Raw genomic sequence first — 7,104 nt, 5'->3', positions numbered from 1 at the left:
AGTAGAAATTTTAGCTTTTTGAAATATTAACATAACATTGAAAGTATTCCCAATTTAAAGGCATCTGTGATATGTCGACTGCTTCACACTTTCCATCTGAATTCTGACCTCTTTTGGCCCTTTTACGTCCCTCTCCCCTGGACTGAATTTTAAGGAATGCATGGCAGTCTCTTTGACTTTTCCTTGTCACAGGTTTTTTTAAGGTAAATATTTTAGAAAAACTTTTGTCCTTTGGTTTATTTACAAAACAAGCCTTCCCTTATGAAAACTGTACAGTATTTTAAGTATAGTGTGTCCTGTGTTTGCCTTAAGTTTCTCCTTGAAGTCACCCTCTGGGACTCTGTTAAAATTAAAAACTCAGTGTAGGTATTCATAGATTTTACTCTGGAGGCATCTGCCTTTGACTTTCTTAATTGCTCTTTTTACATCATACTGCATTCTGTAATCCTGGCAAAGTCACACACTGAGTCCATAAAGGGCAAAGAGTCACTGCTTGATCTGAGGAAGAACCAAAAATTTGAGTCTGGCAAATTTATAATTTCAATTCCATCAATAAGAACTCTAAGTGAGATTTTAAAAACTACTTTTATTTTTTTTTTTATTTTAAGGTGGCAGATAACATTGTATGTTTTTATCATGTACAGCATGATGTTTTGAAGTATACCTACATTGTGGAATGGTTAAATATAGCTAATTAACAAATGTCTTACATAGTTATGATTTTTGTGGTGACAGCACATAACATACACTGTGTTTGCATTTTTCAAGAATACAATATATTGTCATTAACTATAGTCACCTTGCTACAAGAGATCACTTGAAATTTATTCCTCCAATCTAGCTGTAATTTAGACCAACTTTGACTGACAGCTCCTCATCCCACTCACTCCCTAACCACCCCAGCCTCTGATAACCACCAATTATATTCTCTGCAACTTTTCTAGATTGTATGTATGAGTGAGATCCTGTGGTTTTTGTCTTTCTATGGCTGGCGTATTTTACTTGAGATAATGTCTTCCAGTTTCATCCATGTTGTAGCAAATGATAGGATTTCATTCTTTTTTATTGCTGAATAGTATTCCATCCTGTATTTTTAGGCTTTCTTTTTTTGTGTGTGTGTGTCATCCTTGCGCAAGGGCCATGCTAATCTTCCCTGTATCGTTCCAATTTCAGTATATGTGCTGCCGAAGCGAGCACTTAGGCTTTCTTTATCCACTCACTTGTTCATTGATGCTTGAGTTGATTCCATGTCTTGGCTATTGTGAATAACATTGCTACAAACCTGGGAGTGCAGATATCTCTTCAACATACTGATTTAATTTCCTTTGGATACATACTGAGTACTGGGATTGCTGGATCACATAAACAATCCTAAAATTCTTGTGGAACCCCAAAAGACTCAGAATAGCCAGAGGAATTGTGAGCAAAATGAACAAAGCTGGAGGTATCAAATTACTTGAATTCAAAATATACTATAAAGCTATGGTAACCCAAACAGCATGACACTGGCATAAAAACTGGCACATTGACACATGGAACATAATAGAGAGCCTAGAAATAAATCTGCACATGTAGACTGCACCAACTGACTTTTAAAAAAGTGCCAAGAACACCCACTGGGAAAATGACAGTTTTTTCAATCAATGGTGTAGTAAAAACTAAATATTCACATGCAGAAGAATGAAATTAAACCCTTATCTCCCAGCATATATAAAAATCAACTCAAAATGGATCAAAGACTTAAAGCTAAGACCCCAAACTATAAAACTACTAGAAGAAAACATAGAGGAAATGCTTTATGACATTGGTCTGGACAAAGATTTTCTGGATAAGACCTCAAAAGCACAGACACCAAAAGCAAACATGAACAAATAGGATTACATCAAGCTAAAAAGCTTTTGCACAGCAAAGGAAACAATCAACAAGGTTAAGAGATTATCTACAGAATGGAAAAATAAAATTTCAAACCATACATCAAACAAGGGGTTAACATACAAAATATACAAAGAACTCAATAAGCTCAATAGCCAAGACACCCCCTAATAACCTGATTGAAAAAGAACCGAATAAACATTTCTCAAAAACAAGACATATAAATGTCCAACAGGTGAATGAAAACATTCTCAACATCACTAAACATCAGGGGAATGCAAATCAAAACCACAATGAGATATCACCTTATCACAGTTAAAATGGCTATTACCAAAAAGACAGAGGATAACAAGTGCTGGTGAGCATGTGGAGAAAAGGGAAGCCTTCCTCACTGTTGGTGGGAATGTGAATTAGTACAGCCATTATGGAAAATAGTATGGAGCTTCCTCAAAAAATTAATATATATGTATTTTTTAAAAACTCATGTATGCAAATCTTTGTGGAAAATAACTACAATACCTGGCTCTATTCCATAAGCACTGTGCTGTGTACACAGCAGCAACTCAATGGCTATTTGAGTGAACATTTAGTAAGCCATTGGAGCAGGCAGAGGGACGGGGAGCTGGCAGGAAGAAAAGGGGAATAGAGAGTGCTCATGGTAGCGAGAGCATCTCACAGACGCTGGATTCTGCAGGGAAAGCAGCACTAGCATTTTCCTGCATAGGGCTGGGTGCAGAGAACGTTTTGGGGGAGGAGTAGGCAATGACATCCATCAGTCACTCATTCTAACATTCTTGATTGTTCCACCGATGGATTTAATCAAACACATTCATTACTTGGCTACTACGTTCTGCATACTGTGCTTGAGTTGGGGAGACGGAGTCAATGTGAAGTAATCCCAGCTCCCCTGTGGCAAATTCTCTGGCTCAAGTGGTCTACCATAGCTTACTAACCACCCTGGCTGCACGTGGCCCAAGCCTGTCCTGTGCTTTGGGTGATGGGCAGCAGGTACTTCCCTGGAGCCTGGAGGGAAAGAGGAGCTATTGAAGCAGGGGCAGGAGGCTTGGCCTGTGCTGTTCTTTCCCTGGTTCCCCCTTCAGTCTGACCCCATTTGCTTGCAAACATTACTGAAAAAAATTACTCAAAAAATTCCCCATCACTCATGACCTTGTTCATTTTCCTCAGTGTGGTTTTGGATTATACACACACACACACACACACACACGCACCCTCTCTCTCTCTTTGTCATTTCAGTGGGATTTTCTATAGGAGGTAGAAGATGCATATTCTCCATCTGCCAGCGTGAACTAGAAGAGAGCTATTGATTTTTTGCTGTGTCTTGAAGCCGTCTATCTCATCAATTCACTTCTCTGCAAAAGTTATGCATTAATATTTTGCTTATTCTAGATCATCAAAATACCATCTACACACACTGATAATTTCACCACATTCCTTACACAATAATAGTTCGTAATTCATTTTATATCTAATCATATCAGCTAGTCTTTATAAAATAACACATTAGCCATGTTGGTTTGAGAGAGAAATTTAGAATCATATATGAATTTGTCATTCTACTCCTATTTTACTTAAAAACAAAAATCAGGAATGGTTATCATTTTTTAAAATGTACTTTGTGGATGATCTCTTAGATTTTCTTTTTTTTAACTTGATAACATGATGTTGTACTGTTTTCATATTGCTAGGATAAACACTAGTTAGACATGTCATCCTAACAAAAGACACTAGAGAAAATTATCTCCCAATATGTTAAATTTACTCAGGAATTAAATATGAGGATTATAACCCAAACTGTACAGAATGGCAAACCCCCAGTGCATCCAGTGAGGGAAGAAAAAGGGGAGCTTTTATTAGCAAAAAGGGAGAGTTTCATGAAAGCTGCTTGGGAACAGAGTTCATTGGTTTCAGAAGCTCAAAGTCAGGGTTTTTGTTAGTTTATTGGTGGATGCAGTTACTGGATAAGTGTTCTTTCGAGAATATCTTATCAGAATTACTACGGTCCTAAAGAATGTCTAGTGATAAACCTTGTCAAAGCAAGAGATGTGTGAAGGATGTGAAGGAGTTTCTTGTGAGATTTTTAGAAAGTCCTTGGAAACAGGCATATTTTATCTCAGGCATAAAAGCATGAGCCTCCTCTCCTTCATGCCTCCCTGGCCCTATTTTGTCCGGGTGGGAAAAAATTGATTTCATCTTGATATCTGCAACTTTCACAACATTGTATATTACTGCTTGCTTACTATACTTATAAATTTTTTTCAATTATTTTATTTAATATTTTTGCATCTCTATTAATGAATGAGATTATTAGGGTTTTTCTTATTTGTGTGCCATTTTTCTAAAATTTTTATTGCATTTATTATAGTTAAAAGAATTAAGTAATGTTGTCATTTGTATACATAGTGCCAGGCATCTCCTTAAGATGAAAACTTGAGAAGAATGAATAGAAAATCCACCCTGAAGTGGATTTCATCCATGTAGTCCATAACATGAACAGGCTGATAGACCCATTCACCTGCAAACACACACCACTTTTCACGAAAAGGCTAGATGATGCAGGACGCAGAATCAAGAACACATAAGGTGGAGATGAGTCATGGAGAATTTATTTCCAGGACTTGAAACCTGATCAAGATCCTCCCAATATTTGCCTGGCTGGATTTAAGAACCGTTGTAGGCTGGTGATGTTTTATACCTTCCATCCTCCCCTTTTGCAATAGTCACATCTGTCATAGCGCAGGTCTGCCATCCTACACCAGGGCCACCACCCACTGTCTCTCGGCCCACGGATGGAGAAGAATTGTGCTCCAGGAGCTGTACTTAGCAGATTTTACCCACATCTTGACTTGATTTAGTTGATAGATAGATGTTGGACTATAGTACAGGCAAGCAGTTTACACATGGAAGGGACATAAATCATTGAGGCCAGAGAGCAGATGGTGGCCAAACATATGACTGTGGCTGTGTGACACCCTCCCCTTGAGTGTGGGTGGGACCTGTCACTTGCTTCCAGCCAACAGAATATGTCAAAGGTGAAGGGAATTTGCAGATGTAATTAAAGTCCCAAGTGGGGTGATTTTGAGTTTATCAGAATCAGGGTGATTATCCTAGTGGGCCGGACTTAATCAGGTATAAGAACTTTAGCAAGGTACGGGCCCTCCTTTAGGGAAAAGACTCTCTTTGCCAGCGTGGTGAAAGCAGGCGTGTTGGAAAAGACCCCATGACACGCAACTGCAGAAAGCCTCTAGGAACTGCCTGTGACTCCAGGTCCTGAGAGCTGCCTCCCGCTGACAGCCAGCAGAAAGTCGGGGCCTGCAGTCAGACACACACAAGGAAATTATTTCTGCCAGCAACCCAAGTGAACTTAGATGAAACTGGGTTTTTCCGCAGTTGAGCCTCTAGATGAGAAGGCAGCTGAAACCGTGATCGCACCTCAGTTATGCCAAGTGCTGGACCCACTCACCCGTGCCGTGCTCTGCAAGGCCTTAAGTGGGTTTTGTTTTAAGCCCCTGAGGTTACCATAATTTGTTACATAGCAAACAAAGTAAATCCATGATTATTTCTTGAAATGTGGCAAATCTGAGATGACAAAATGAAGAAGAAATGTGCTCTAATTACTAAAAGTATCTTAAGATGACAAAAGCATACAGTAATCAAATAAGAACTTATCCAAAATGCAAAAATAACCAAAAGGTGGTAAATTTTAGGTGAATCAGCCATTAGCAAACTGATCAGAAGTCAAAATGTTTATTTTTTATTTATTTATTTTTTTTGAGACAGAGTCTCACTCTGTTGCCCGGGCTACAGTGAGTGCCGTGGCATCAGTCTAGCTCACAGCAACCTCAAACTCCTGGGCTCAAGCAATCCTACTGCCTCAGCCTCCCAAGTAGCTGGGACTACAGGCATGCACCACCATGCCCGGCTAATTTTTTTTGTATATATATATTTTAGTTGTCCATATAATTTTTCTATTTTTAGTAGAGACGGGGTCTCACTCTTGCTCAGGCTGGTCTCGAACTCCTGACCTCGAGCGATCCACCCGCCTCGGCCTCCCAGAGTGCTAGGATTACAGGCGTGAGCCACCGCGCCCGGCCAAAAATGTTTATTAAGCTAAATTGGCTTTTAGGGACTAGGCCTGTGCCCATAGATGACAAGAGCATGAGATTAATGTACAAATAAATAACACGACTGCCAGTGAGGCCAGTGGAGATTCCCAGGACAGGGATATCAGTGTGGCCCAAGGAACATGGGAGGAGACAGAGAGAGGCTGGTCTCGAAATTAAGGATGTCAAGACCTCAGGCGACTCAGCCTCAGCGCCCTTGGGGGACAGAGGTGCAGTTCTAGATGGAGAAACTGACCTAAGAAGTGACTCACCTTCAAGTTTATTCTTAAGTTTTGATTTGTTAACATATTCCCTGAAACAATGTTGGAATTCCTCTAACTAGTTCTGCTCTTAAGAACTTTCTGTCTCTTTATGGGGTGTGTGGTGTGTGTGGTATGTGTATGTGTGTGTGTGTGTGTGTGTGCATATGTACATATATATCTGTGTTTGTGTGTAAAATTGCAAATCTTTGGGGTTCATTGAATTTAATTGTGTCTGTATGTGTGTACTTGTCTCTATATTTAGAAACTGGATAAATTGAGTTAAGTCACTTCTAGTTTTTCCTAAGCTGAACTGGAAGTTGAAAAAGCTTATAAAATGCCAAGGAAACTAGTACCCCTTAAGTGACTTTCCCTTGGTTTGATTTCAGTCAAACAGTTTTAAGTTGAATTTGTCCTTTAAGAAAAAGAAAAGCAGTAGGGCTAAGGAATCCTAATTGGCCCAGGACGTTAGGAAAGGGATGTGAATTCCACCTCCAAAAGTCATCAGTCTGATTCAGTCCAGGTTGGCAGTTTCTCAGAACATCTGCTGCCTGATCACTCTTTAGTGGTCGGTAAATGAGAGAATCCAGATGTTCTTAAGTTAGCAGAGATCCATCATCTGGAATGGCCCAAAGTGCCTGTACGCCCCTTTGTACATAAAGGTCACATTCGAATGGACTGGGGATCTCTGAGGATCCTTTCTTCCAGGTATGGCTCCTAAGTGATGGACACGCCGTCCTAGTGCTGCCCTCACCTGGCCAGGTGCTCCCCCTACCGCCCAGACCACAGCCCTGAGGCACTCCCCGGAAGTAGGGAACACCGTTTATGTGTGCAGCTGCCTGCCTTACTAG

The 7,104-nt window shown here is 40.0% G+C and overlaps 1 non-coding gene across 1 annotated transcript; it reads right to left on the bottom strand.

Annotated features, from left to right (window-relative positions):
• Positions 1–1,089: 1,089 nt before the first annotated feature.
• Positions 1,090–1,197, bottom strand: LOC138398483 (U6 spliceosomal RNA). The gene has a single exon (XR_011235974.1). It is a non-coding gene; the product is annotated as a U6 spliceosomal RNA (small nuclear RNA).
• Between the last annotated feature and the right edge of the window lie 5,907 nt (positions 1,198–7,104).

Source organism: Eulemur rufifrons, chromosome 17, assembly GCF_041146395.1.
Source record: "Eulemur rufifrons isolate Redbay chromosome 17, OSU_ERuf_1, whole genome shotgun sequence".
Classification (NCBI taxonomy): Eukaryota; Metazoa; Chordata; class Mammalia; order Primates; family Lemuridae; genus Eulemur; species Eulemur rufifrons.
This window is presented reverse-complemented; position numbering and strand designations above follow the sequence as displayed.